General features: G+C 37.9%; 2 non-coding genes across 2 annotated transcripts; both read right to left on the bottom strand.

Annotated features, from left to right (window-relative positions):
- Positions 1-1,420: 1,420 nt before the first annotated feature.
- Positions 1,421-1,492, bottom strand: TRNAI-GAU (transfer RNA isoleucine (anticodon GAU)). The gene has a single exon. It is a non-coding gene; the product is annotated as a tRNA-Ile (tRNA).
- Positions 1,493-8,841: 7,349 nt separating this feature from the next.
- TRNAI-GAU (transfer RNA isoleucine (anticodon GAU)) lies at positions 8,842-8,913 on the bottom strand. Its single transcript has one exon. It is a non-coding gene; the product is annotated as a tRNA-Ile (tRNA).
- Positions 8,914-15,420: the final 6,507 nt, after the last annotated feature.

The following is a 15,420-nucleotide window of genomic DNA, read 5'->3' as shown; positions in this document are numbered from 1 at the left end:
GTTCACTAGAAATAGTTCTTATCTTCACTACATAATCATTCTGAATAAACTTTACTCCTTGATAACCCTTATCTCTGCTACATTCGTATCTTCGCCACAACCTATCTTGACAGTATCCTTATCATCACTATACTCTTCCTCACTACACTCTCAACATCACTCTCCTGTTTACCGAACTTAGTTTAAAGTCTGACTTGAACGTAGCTTTGGAAAGTTTGTGTTCCTCATTGTGTTACCTCCTTATCATCATTGTAAAGGCAATTGTCACCACTCCCCAACTAAACCCTCATCTTCACTACACTCTCATCATTATCATTACTTCTTGATGTTCAATACAAAATCTCAACATATACATTCATCACCACAGAATAATTTTCATTGCCCCTTAATCTTCATTACTCCTTGTTTCAGCTACATCCGTATCTTCCATTCATTCTTATTTCTTATATTAGTTACATCTTTACAATATCTTTATATCTTCTCTGTTCCGTCTTTTGTAAAATTGAAAATGAGAGTAAAGGATTTCCGGCCTTCTGCTGCCTCCTCTTTAAGTCGCCTTGTACGACACACAGGGAATACGAGGCAAGTATACTTTCTTCCCTATCCCCAGGGATAACAGCATCTGGTGTTCCCAGACGGTCACCCATCCAAGTACTAACCAGACCCAACGTTGCTTAACTTAACTGATCGGACGATATATATATATACATACACACACATATATATATATATATATATATATATATATATATATATATATATATATATATATATATATATATAAGACTGAAAACAATGAATTTCCCAAATAACAAAAATGGAAGCGCCGGGGTTTGAACCCGGGACCTCTCACATGCCAAGCGAGTGCTCTACCACTGAGCTACGCCCCCAAGAACATAATTTGTGACATAGTATTATATGAAGCACTGAGATTACCACGGCAAAATACTGTTTGACCGACCGTTGCCGACAAGCCGGCAAAATAACCACAGGGTAATTCTCCATGTTGCTGTCGTGTTTTCCTCTCAATTTTCCACGAAGAAATGAGTTTTACTTTTTTATTGTCGTTGCAATAGACTGGAACTATGTAATTAACTGGAACTAAGCAATAGACTGGAACCAAGCTGACCTGGTATGAGGTCAGAGCCCTCATTATCATCCCTGCTAACTACCGGAAGCAGATTAAGTCGTTCCACAACCGATGTCCGGCCCATGTTAACTCTGATGTGCCCAGCAGTTGGAGGAGGATCGCCAGAAGCTTCTGAAAGATTTCAAGGACGTCTTGGTGGACCTGACCCTTTCAGATAAGGTCGAAAACCCCAATTTATTGTGAAGATCTTCACTACAACGTTGGACGAACATACTGAATGTTGCACACATGTGATGCGGACAAAATGAAAAAAGAAAAAAACAAAAATTATGTCTGGTGTGGGTCTCGAACCCACGACCTTGAGTTTATCAGACTCATGCTCTACCACTGAGCTAACCAGACAATAGAAAATTCGTCTGTTTCTTCAATTTGAATTAATGAAAATCTTTGCGAGGCAGCGTTTAGAAAAGAGATATGTCTTTGACGAAATTTACTTGCTTGACTCCTTATTCTGTTCCATACTGAAGGATATATATATATATATATATATATATATATATATATATATATATATATATATATATATATATATATATATATATATATTCCTATGAGTCCGCGGGGAAAATGAAACACAAAAAGTTCCCAAGTGCACTTTCGTGTAATAATCACATCATCAAGGGAGACACAAGAGAGGAATATAACAGTCAGTTGATATACATCGAAGAGACGAAGCTGGGACGCCATTTGGTAAACATGTGATTGTCCAAAATTGTGATCCTTTCCAATATATATATATATATATATATATATATATATATATTTTTTTTTTTTTTTTTTTTTTTTTCTATACTTTGTCGCTGTCTCCCGCGTCTGCGAGGTAGCGCAAGGAAACAGACGAAAGAAATGGCCCAACCCCCCCCCCATACACATGTACATACACATGTCCACACACGTGTATACATACCTACACAGCTTTCCATGGTCCACCCCAGACGCCTCACATGCCTTGATTCACTCCACTGACAGCACGTCAACCCCTGTATACCACATCGCTCCAATTCACTCTATTCCTTGCCCTCCTTACACCCTCCTGCATGTTCAGGCCCCGATCACACAAAATCTTTTTCACTCCATCTTTCCACCTCCAATTTGGTCTCCCTCTTCTCCTCGTTCCCTCCACCTCCGACACATATATCCTCTTGGTCAATCTTTCCTCACTCATTCTCTCCATGTGCCCAAACCATTTCAAAACACCCTCTTCTGCTCTCTCAACCACGCTCTTTTTATTTCCACACATCTCTCTTACCCTTACGTTACTTACTCGATCAAACCACCTCACACCACACATTGTCCTCAAACATCTCATTTCCAGCACATCCATCCTCCTGCGCACAACTCTATCCATAGCCCACGCCTCGCAACCATACAACATTGTTGGAACCACTATTCCTTCAAACATACCCATTTTTGCTTTCCGAGATAATGTTCTCGACTTCCACACATTTTTCAAGGCTCCCAAAATTTTCGCCCCCTCCCCCACCCTATGATCCACTTCCGCTTCCATGGTTCCATCCGCTGACAGATCCACTCCCAGATATCTAAAACACTTCACTTCCTCCAGTTTTTCTCCATTCAAACTTACCTCCCAATTGACTTGACCCTCAACCCTACTGTACCTAATAACCTTGCTCTTATTCACATTTACTCTTAACTTTCTTCTTCCACACACTTTACCAAACTCAGTCACCAGCTTCTGCAGTTTCTCACATGAATCAGCCACCAGCGCTGTATCATCAGCGAACAACAACTGACTCACTTCGAAAAGGATCACAATTTTGCACGTGATCAAGTATATTCTTATGAGTCCACGGGAAAAATAAACACGATAAGTTCCCAAGTGCACTTTCCTGTAAAACTCACATCATCAGGGGAGATACAAGAGAAAAATATAACAGTCAGTTGATGTACAACGAAGAGACGGAGCGAGGATGCCATATGGTAAACATGTGATTGTCCAAGAAAGACAACAAGCGTATCATAAACTTATTATGTGGACAAGAAGGTGAATTGTTTATAAATTCTATCAACATTAAAGTTATCCAATTTGTATAGACCATCACTGATATTAAGATTGTAATTCTTTGTGTATTGAAATTTCAATGATGCCCAATTGTGTATTATATTCATCATATCATAATGCAATTGTGTCAAATAATGGAGATAAAGAATGAAAGATAAACTATGGCCATGATTTCTACCAGCTCAAGTGCATTAGATATGGTGGACAATTCAGTTTAAGTGAAGATGCCCAATTGTACATTATATGTATCATATGGGACATTTCAGTTTGTAGTGAAGATGCCTTACTTTGTATTGTATATATCATATTCCAAACTAATGTTGGCAAGTAGTGAAAATAAAGAATTAGAGATAATTAAACTCTATGGCCGTGATTTCTTCCAGCTCAAGAGCAGTAGATATGGTGGGCAATTCAGTTTACGGTGAAGATTCTGTATTGTATATATCATATTGTACTCTAGGTGTTTCAAGAAGTGAAGATACAGAAGCCCTCTTTCTCAATCCTTGCACCTATCTCTTGACCTCTTGCCTCCTTCTCTTATACATCTCCCAGTCATTTGCACTAATTCCCTGCAAAACTAGTCCAAATGCTTCTCTTCTCTTTTACTAATATATATATATATATATATATATATATATATATATATATATATATATATATATATATATATATATATATATATATATATATATATATATATATATATATATATATATATATATATATATATATATTTATTTATTTATTTATTATACTTTGTCGCTGTCTCCCGCTTTTGCGAGGTAGCGCAAGGAAACAGACGAAAGAAATGGCCCAACCCCCCCCCCATACACATGTATATACATACGTCCACACACGCAAATATACATACCAACACAGCTTTCCATGGTTTACCCCAGACGCTTCACATGCCTTGCTTCAATCCACTGACAGCACGTCAACCCCAGTATACCACATCGCTCCAATTCACTCTATTCCTTGCCCTCCTTTCACCCTCCTGCATGTTCAGGCCCCGATCACACAAAATCTTTTTCACTCCATCTTTCCACCTCCAATTTGGTCTCCCTCTTCTCCTTGTTCCCTCCACCTCCGACACATATATCCTCTTGGTCAATCTTTCCTCACTCATCCTCTCCATGTGCCCAAACCACTTCAAAACACCCTCTTCTGCTCTCTCAACCACGCACTTTTTATTTCCACACATCTCTCTTACCCTTACGTTACTCACTCGATCAAACCACCTCACACCACACATTGTCCTCAAACATCTCATTTCCAGCACATCCATCCTCCTGCGTACAACTCTATCCATAGCCCACGCCTCGCAACCATACAACATTGTTGGAACCACTATTCCCTCAAACATACCCATTTTTGCTTTCCGAGATAATGTTCTCGACTTCCACACATTATATATATATATATATATATATATATATATATATATATTTAGGGAATCAGTGATGGATTGCGCAAAAGATGCTTGTGGCATGAGAAGAGTGGGAGGTGGGCTGTTTAGAAAGGGTAGTGAGTGGTGGGATGAAGAAGTAAGAGTATTAGTGAAAGAGAAGAGAGAGGCATTTGGACGATTTTTGCAGGGAAAAAATGCAATTGAGTGGGAGAAGTATAAAAGAAAGAGACAGGAGGTCAAGAGAAAGGTGCAAGAGGTGAAAAAAAGGGCAAATGAGAGTTGGGGTGAGAGACTATCAGTAAATTTTAGGGAGAATAAAAAGATGTTCTGGAAGGAGGTAAATAGGGTGCGTAAGACAAGGGAGCAAATGGGAACTTCAGTGAAGGGCGTAAATGGGGAGGTGATAACAAGTAGCGGTGATGTGAGAAGGAGATGGAATGAGTATTTTGAAGGTTTGTTGAATGTGTCTGATGACAGAGTGGCAGATATAGGGTGTTTTGGTCGAGGTGGTGTGCAAAGTGAGAGGGTTAGGGAAAATGATTTGGTAAACAGAGAAGAGGTAGTAAAAGCTTTGCGGAAGATGAAAGCCGGCAAGGCAGCAGGTTTGGATGGTATTGCAGTGGAATTTATTAAAAAAGGGGGTGACTGTATTGTTGACTGGTTGGTAAGGTTATTTAATGTATGTATGACTCATGGTGAGGTGCCTGAGGATTGGCGGAATGCGTGCATAGTGCCATTGTACAAAGGCAAAGGGGATAAGAGTGAGTGCTCAAATTACAGAGGTATAAGTTTGTTGAGTATTCCTGGTAAATTATATGGGAGGGTATTGATTGAGAGGGTGAAGGCATGTACAGAGCATCAGATTGGGGAAGAACAGTGCGGTTTCAGAAGTGGTAGAGGATGTGTGGATCAGGTGTTTGCTTTGAAGAATGTATGTGAGAAATACTTAGAAAAGCAAATGGATTTGTATGTAGCATTTATGGATCTGGAGAAGGCATATGATAGAGTTGATAGAGATGCTCTGTGGAAGGTATTAAGAATATATGGTGTGGGAGGCAAGTTGTTAGAAGCAGTGAAAAGTTTTTATCGAGGATGTAAGGCATGTGTACGTGTAGGAAGAGAGGAAAGTGATTGGTTCTCAGTGAATGTAGGTTTGCGGCAGGGGTGTGTGATGTCTCCATGGTTGTTTAATTTGTTTATGGATGGGGTTGTAAGGGAGGTAAATGCAAGAGTCCTGGAAAGAGGGGCAAGTATGAAGTCTGTTGGGGATGAGAGAGCTTGGGAAGTGAGTCAGTTGTTGTTCGCTGATGATACAGCGCTGGTGGCTGATTCATGTGAGAAACTGCAGAAGCTGGTGACTGAGTTTGGTAAAGTGTGTGGAAGAAGAAAGTTGAGAGTAAATGTGAATAAGAGCAAGGTTATTAGGTACAGTAGGGGTGAGGGTCAAGTCAAGTGGGAGGTGAGTTTGAATGGAGAAAAACTGGAGGAAGTGAAGTGTTTTAGATATCTGGGAGTGGATCTGTCAGCGGATGGAACCATGGAAGCGGAAGTGGATCATAGGGTGGGGGAGGGGGCGAAAATTTTGGGAGCCTTGAAAAATGTGTGGAAGTCGAGAACATTATCTCGGAAAGCAAAAATGGGTATGTTTGAGGGAATAGTGGTTCCAACAATGTTGTATGGTTGCGAGGCGTGGGCTATGGATAGAGATGTGCGCAGGAGGATGGATGTGCTGGAAATGAGATGTTTGAGGACAATGTGTGGTGTGAGGTGGTTTGATCGAGTAAGTAACGTAAGGGTAAGAGAGATGTGTGGAAATAAAAAGAGCGTGGTTGAGAGAGCAGAAGAGGGTGTTTTGAAATGGTTTGGGCACATGGAGAGAATGAGTGAGGAGAGATTGACCAAGAGGATATATGTGTCGGAGGTGGAGGGAACGAGGAGAAGAGGGAGACCAAATTGGAGGTGGAAAGATGGAGTGAAAAAGATTTTGTGTGATCGGGGCCTGAACATGCAGGAGGGTGAAAGGAGGGCAAGAAATAGAGTGAATTGGAGTCATGTGGTATACAAGGGTTGACGTGCTGTCAGTGGATTGAAGCAAGGCATGTGAAGCGTCTGGGGTAAACCATGGAAAGCTGTGTAGGTATGTATATTTGCGTGTGTGGACGTGTATATGTACATGTGTATGGGGGGGGGGGGGTTGGGCCATTTCTTTCGTCTGTTTCCTTGCGCTACCTCGCAAACGCGGGAGACAGCGACAAAGTATAAAAAAAAAAAAAAAAAAAAAAAAAAAAAAAAATATATATATATATATATATATATATATATATATATATATATATATATATATATATATATGCACACACACACACACACACACACACACACGCACATACATATATATATATATATATATATATATATATATATATATATATATATATATATATATATATATATATATATATATATATGCACACACACACACACACACACACACACACACACACACACATACACATACATATATATATATATATATATATATATATATATATATATATATATATATATATATATATATATATATATAAATTAGTAAAAGAGAAGAGAGGCATTTGGACGAGTTTTGCAGGGAAATAGTGCAAATAGCCTTTTAGGTTGGCTTTGGATCCGCCCTTGAACGTAGTTTGGAGGATTTGGGGGATCAGGTCAATAAGGTTAAGTTCACTACAACCTCATATTCACTAACGTGTATCTTCACTACTAGGTTATTTTCACTTAATTATATCTTCACTATACCCTCTTCTTCACGACTCCGTTATTTCTACCATACCATTATCATTGTACTCCCTGATGTTCACTAGAAATAGTTCTTATCTTCACTACATAATCATTCTGAATAAACTTTACTCTTTAATAACCCTTATCTCTACTACATTCGTATCTTCACTACATTCGTATCCTCACTACAACCTATCTTGACAATATCCTTATAATCACTATGCTCTTCTTCACTACACTCTCATCTTAACATCATCCTTCTGTTTACCGAACTTAGTTTAAAGTCTGACTTGAACGTAGCTTTGGAAAGTTTGTGTTCCTCATTGTGTTACCTCCTTATCATCATTGTAAAGGCAATTGTCGCCACTCCCCAACTAAACCCTCATCTTCACTACACTCTCATCATTATCATTACTTCTTGATGTTCAATACAAAATCTCAACATATACATTCATCTTCACTACAGAATAATTTTCATTGCACCTTAATCTTCATTACTCCTTGTTTCAGCTACATCCGTATCTTCCATTCATTCTTATATCTTATATTAGTTACATCTTTACAATATCTTTATATCTTCTCTGTTCCGTCTTTTGTAAAATTGAAAATGAGAGTAAAGGATTTCCGGCCTTCTGCTCCCTCCCCTTTTAGTCGCCTTGTACGACACGCAGGGAATACGTGGCAAGTATACTTTCTTCCCTATCCCCAGGGATAACAGCATCTGGTGTTCCCAGACGGTCACCCATCCAAGTACTAACCAGACCCAACGTTGCTTAACTTCCCTGATCGGACGATATATATATATATATATATATATATATATATATATATATATATATATATATATATATATACATATACAAGACTGAAAACAATGAATTTCCCAAATAAAAAATGGAAGCGCCGGGGTTTGAACCCGGGACCTCTCGCATGCCAAGCGAGTGCTCTACCACTGAGCTACGCCCCCAAGAACATAATTTGTGACATAGTATTATATGAAGTACTGAGATTACTACGGCAAAATACTGTTTGACCGACCGTTGCCGACTAGCCGGCAAAATAACCACAGGGTAAATCTCCATGTTGCTGTCGTGTTTTCCTCTCAATTTTCCACGAAGAAATGAGTTTTACTTTTTTATTGTCGTTGCAATAGACTGGAACTAAGCAATCGACTGGAACTAAACTGACCTGGTATGAGGTCAGAGCCCTCATTATCATCCCTGCTAACTACCGGAAGCAGATTAAGTCGTTCCACAACCGATGTCCGGCCCATGTTAACTCTGATGTGCCCAGCAGTTGGAGGAGGATCGCCAGAAGCTTCTGGAAGATTTCAAGGACGTCTTGGTGGACCTGACCCTTTCAGATAAGGTCGAAAACCCCAATTTACTGTGAAGATCTTCACTATAACGTTGGACGAACATACTGAATGTTGCACACATGTGATGCGGACAAAATGAAACAAGAAAAAGACAAAAAATATGTCTGGTGTGGGTCTCGAACCCACGACCTTGAGTTTATCAGACTCATGCTCTACCACTGAGCTAACCAGACAATAGAAAATACGTCTGTTTCTTCAATTTGAATTAATGAAAATCTTTGCGAGGCAGCGTTTAGAAAAGAGAGATGTCATTGACGAAATTTACTTGCTTGGCTCCTTCTTCTGTTCCTCATTATCGAAAGTAAACGTACTGAAGGATATATATATATATATATATATATATATATATATATATATATATATATATATATATATATATATATATATATATATATATATATATATATATATTTATATATATATTTATATATATATATATATATATATATATATATATATATATATATATATATATATATATATATATATATATATATATATACATATATATATATATATTATCCCTGGGGATAGGGGAGAAAGAATAATTCCCACGTATTAACTGCGTGTCGTAGAAGGCGAACTAAAAGGGAAGGGAGCGGGGGGCTGGAAATCCTCCCCTCTCGTTTTTTTTTTTTAATATTCCAAGGGAAGAAACAGATAAGGGGGCCGGGTGAGGATGTTTCCTCAGAGGCCCAGTCCTCTGTTCTTAACGCTACCTCGCTGACGCGGGAAATGGCGAATAGTATGAAAGAAAAAAGAATATATATATATGTATATATATATATATATATATATATATATATATATATATATATATATATATATATATATATATATGTATATATATATATATATTGGAAAGGATCACGATTTTTCACGTGATCAAGTATACTCTTATGAGTCCACTAGGAAAATAAACACGATAAGTTCCCAAGTGCACTTTCGTGTAATACTCACATCATCAAAGGAGACACAAGAGAGAAATATAACACTGAATTGATATACAACGAAGAGACGTAGCTAGGACGCCATATGGTAAACATGTGATTGTCCAAGACAGACAACAAGCGCATCATAAACTTATTATGTGGACAAGAAGGTGAATTGTTTACACATTTTATCAACATTAAAGTTATCCAATTTGTATAGACCATCACTAATATTAAGATTATAATTATTTGTGTATTCAGAAATAGATGATTCAATGATATTTCTCGTGGTGCTGGAGTTAGAGTTAATAACTGAGATGGCATTATTAACTCTAATTCCAGTACCACGAGAAATATCATTGAATCTTCTATTATTAAATACACAAAGAATTATATACCTTAAAGAAGCAACATGGCGGTCAAAAATAAGCTTTAGGAATGAAGTTTATGAATGGAATATCAGTGAGACGATCCAAATGACGAATGAATGAGAGCGTAGTCAACATACAATATAAAAGGACATATTATGAATGGCAACCAGGCAAGTAACGGCCCAACTGAATGGAAGGATTTAAAAGTTCGCGTTATATGACGAATTTTGATAGATTATCCAAATTTCCATTCCAGTTATGAAACTTAATGGTTGTGTTCAGTTCTAGAGATAAAGTTTAAAGGTTTGTGTTTCAGAGATGAACCACAAAGGATATCGTTAAATTAAGTGACATTAAAATTTGTCAATTAAGTGAATCATTTTGTACAATAGCTGTAATTTGACAGAGTTAAAAGTTCGCATTTTCATTACAATTCTAATTTAAAAGTTTGAGTTTCAATGATGGTTTGCACAAGCTTTTCGTACATTTAAGTTTTGTGTTTATATGACGTATCTTAAAGGACTCTGGTAAAATAACGCAGCTGGAAGGTTTACGTTCAAATGACGGTGTTTAAATGTTTATTGATGAATGGTAGATTTAAATGGATAGATTTTAAGTTCGCGTTTTCATGAGCGACTTTAAACCTTGTGGTTGAATGTCACAGTTTAAATGTTGGTATGTACAATGTTGACCAGATGGCGGTAGTGTGTAGACACAGCCATACCAGGTCGTATTTATCATCATTAAAGTCACCTTCCTTACTTACTTATGGCGGCGATGAAATTCACTGGTTCTTGATTGTGCACCAATTAACCTATCAGATAATGGTACAATGTTTGCCTGGTGTTGCATATATCACGTCTGTTGTTGAAACACAAGAATGCCAGGTGACTTTGGGAGTGGATGATAATATAAAGATCAATATTAATGTGGGAAATCTTGAACCGCCATCACCAGACACAACACATGTTTGGATCTGGCGGGGGGAGGGACTTACCTGTGACGTCACGATGCCCCGCCTCCAGCCTGGCGCCGCTCTGTGTGTGTGTGTGTGTGTGTGTGTGTGTGTGTGTGTGTGTGCATTATGGGAGAGAGTTATACACTCGTGTTGTCCCGTCTCTTAACCTTATAAGTATATACTATACATTTGCTCCTGGAATTGGTTCAGTTTAGTAAGTTAGAGAGAACTTCCAAATTTATTTTCTCCTGGCAAGATGGCCGGGTGGTTTAAGGCGCTGCTTTCAAATCATTGTCTGGTCTTCCGGGCGTGGGTTCGAGTCCCGCTCCTGATAAACATTTATCTTTCTTTTTTCCATAAAACATGACTAACCCAGAGACAGCAGGAACCAACAGTTGGTTGGCACACAAGATATACACTAATCCCTGGGATGCTTCCATCCAATGGAAAATGAAAAACATACAATTGGAAAAACTTATTTTTTCCTGAAAACATGTTGACTTATATTCATTTAATGGTTACGAAAACTAAACAATATACACCAAGATGACTACAGGTTCAAAATACTGTTACAAGGACAGATCAAGACAAAATCATGGTTTGTGGAGTTTAATTCTTTTAACTCAGTGTAACACGGGTATGTGGTATATTTAGACCATATTGTCTTGTTATATTAGGAAGACGAAACTGTATTGAATGTTTTACCCTTATTATCATTATAGTATTTATCATAATTACATCATTATTATTACTATTATCATTATTATCAACAATTTTATTATCATTATAGTACAGTACTATTTATCATAATTACATCATTATTATTACTATTATCATTATTATCAACAATTTTATTATCATTATAGTACAGTACTATTTATCATAATTACATCATTATTATCACTATCATCATTATTATTATCATTATTATTATCATTATTGTCATTATTATCAATGTTATAATTATCATAATTATTATTATTATTATTATTATTATTATTATCATTATTATCATTATTACTATCATTATTGTCATTATTATCAATATTATAATTATAATAATTATTATTATTATTATTATTATTATTATTATTATTATTATTATTATTATTATTATTATTATTACTATCATTATTGTCATTATTATCAATATTATAATTATCATAATTATTATTATTATTATTATTATTTTTTTTTTTTTTTTTTTTTTACTTTGTCGCTGTCTCCCGCGTTTGCGAGGTAGCGCAAGGAAACAGACGAAAGAAATGGCCCAACCCCCCCCCCCCCATACACATGTACATACACACGTCCACACACGCAAATACACATACCTACACAGCTTTCCATGGTTTACCCCAGACGCTTCACATGCCTTGCTTCAATCCACTGACAGCACGTCAACCCCTGTATACCACATGACTCCAATTCACTCTATTTCTTGCCCTCCTTTCACCCTCCTGCATGTTCAGGCCCCGATCACACAAAATCTTTTTCACTCCATCTTTCCACCTCCAATTTGGTCTCCCTCTTCTCCTCGTTCCCTCCACCTCCGACACATATATCCTCTTGGTCAATCTCTCCTCACTCATTCTCTCCATGTGCCCAAACCATTTCAAAACACCCTCTTCTGCTCTCTCAACCACGCTCTTTTTATTTCCACACATCTCTCTTACCCTTACGTTACTTACTCGATCAAACCACCTCACACCACACATTGTCCTCAAACATCTCATTTCCAGCACATCCATCCTCCTGCGCACATCTCTATCCACAGCCCACGCCTCGCAACCATACAACATTGTTGGAACCACTATTCCCTCAAACATACCCATTTTTGCTTTCCGAGATAGTGTTCTCGACTTCCACACATTTTTCAAGGCTCCCAAAATTTTCGCCCCCTCCCCCACCCTATGATCCACTTCCGCTTCCATGGTTCCATCCGCTGACAGATCCACTCCCAGATATCTAAAACACTTCACTTCCTCCAGTTTTTCTCCATTCAAACTCACCTCCCAATTGACTTGACCCTCACCCCTACTGTACCTAATAACCTTGCTCTTATTCACATTTACTCTCAACTTTCTTCTTCCACACACTTTACCAAACTCAGTCACCAGCTTCTGCAGTTTCTCACATGAATCAGCCACCAGCGCTGTATCATCAGCGAACAACAACTGACTCACTTCCCAAGCTCTCTCATCCCCAACAGACTTCATACTTGCCCCTCTTTCCAGGACTCTTGCATTTACCTCCCTTACAACCCCATCCATAAACAAATTAAACAACCATGGAGACATCACACACCCCTGCCGCAAACCTACATTATTATTATTATTATTATTATTATTATTATTATTATCATTATTATCATTATTATCATTATTATCATTAATATTATTATTATCATCATCATCATTATTAGCATCATCATTACTATTATGTATCATTATTATTATCATCATCATTATCATTATTATTACCATTATCACTATTATTATCATTATCATTATCATCATTATTATCATTATTATGATCATTATGATTATAATTATCATTAAGTATAGTATATCTGGTACTGAAGGATACAATATGCTGGTTATCAAGTGGGAAGTTAGATATGGTATGGATTGTCACTTCACATGTAGGTTAGTAGGAAATATATTGTGTACCTAACGTGTGTTGTTAAGCATTATAATCGTCCGATAATGATAATGATTAAATCTTATTTCCTGATCTTATCAGTTTTAAAACCAGATATATGAAATATCATTCGTTGACCATATTTTTGTCTACAGTTCAGTATGTACATGTGTGTGTGGTCTTAAGATTTAGGTGACTAAGTATTGTAATTCACTGGCAGGTGTGGTACACATTATCACCGAGCCTGAGTCTCAAACATCGAGGTCATGGGTTCGAGTCTCCAACATTCAGTATGTTCATCCAACGTTATAGTGAAGATCTTGACGAGGAATTACGATTTTGACATTATCTGAAAGCGATGGGTCAAAGATCAGTGATTTTAAGAGTTTAGTGAGATAGTATTGAAGTGGAGAGTGCAGTGGCTGAGGCCAAGAACCAGTGGTGTCCAGAGAGTAGTGAAGATAATGACCCTTGTCCTGCCCCATTAGGTCAGGTCAAATGGCACTTAGCGAGGTAGCGAGTTAGAGTCAAGAACAGAGGAAGTATTTTGGGAGCAAGTGAGTGAGTGTGTCAGCAGTTATGATGTAAGAGACCAGGTATTAGTGATGGTGATTTAAATGTGAAGGTAAGTAATGTGGCAGTGGAAGGTATAACTGAGGTGCATGGAAATGGTGAACAACTTGTGTTGTGTGTGTGTAAAGGACTGGTGATTGGGAATACCTGGTTTGTAAAATGTGATATACATAAATATACGTATGTGAGTAGGAGAGATGGCCAGCGGGCATGACTGGATTACATGTTAATTGAAAGACGTGTAAAAGAAAGACTTTTGGGTGTAAATGTGCTGAAAGGGGCAGCTGGTGTGATGTTTGATCACCATCTTGTGGAGACGACATTGAAGATCTGAAGAGGTTTTCGAATGAGGAAACAATGTCGGGGAGAAGAGGTGGCGAGAGGAAGTGAACTTGGAAAAGAGACTTGTGTGAAGAAATACCAAGAGAGATTGAGTGCCACATACACTCTTACTGTGTAAATATCCCTTTCTATGAGATGACGTAAAGATGTTGATGAACAGAGGAGTTGGGATATGACATGAAAAAGTTGAAGAATAAATGAAGGAAAGATTGAGATATACAGATGACTGGCGGACCGCCATGATGGTTGTCAATCTAGCCAGCTGGGTTATTATTTATAAGTTGTGTTTAGTTGTAGGTCCAAGTTTGTTGTCATGATATAATGTTGACTGCCAGTGAGTACCTGGCTGGCGCGGGTGCCACAAGGCTGGGTCAAGTGTAGTGTAAGTGTGGTCTAGGGATGGTGTGTGTACCACTTGTAGATGATGGGCCGCATCATGACCTGCCGGTTATAACATCTTGACCAAGATCTTCTCCACCTGCTGCTCCTGCTACACTTGCAACTCTCCTTTTCTAAGGCCGTTTTTATGCTTCATGTAACTTTGTCTTTTCTAAATTATTCTAAAGCTATAACTATAAAGTTATTTTTACTATGTAGTTTCTGTGAAAATATACTCTGAAAGCACATCGCTGTCGTCTTCCAGGCATTGCCCATCTGATACAATAATTGGTGGCAGGTGACAGTTGATATAGAACGGTTGTGGCCAGTGTGACCACGTGGGGTTTGTAACTGGTTGAGGCCAGCGTGACCACGTGGGCTTGTGACTGGTTAAGGTCAGCGTGACCACGTGCGGCTTTTGACTGGTTGAGGTCAGCGTGACCACGTGCGGCTTGTGACTGGTTGAGGTCAGCGTGACCATGTGGG

This window comes from Panulirus ornatus, chromosome 9, assembly GCF_036320965.1.
Source record: "Panulirus ornatus isolate Po-2019 chromosome 9, ASM3632096v1, whole genome shotgun sequence".
Lineage (NCBI taxonomy): Eukaryota > Metazoa > Arthropoda > Malacostraca > Decapoda > Palinuridae > Panulirus > Panulirus ornatus.
The sequence above is the reverse complement of the archived record's forward strand: the minus strand, read 5'-3'. Positions and strand labels throughout refer to the sequence as shown.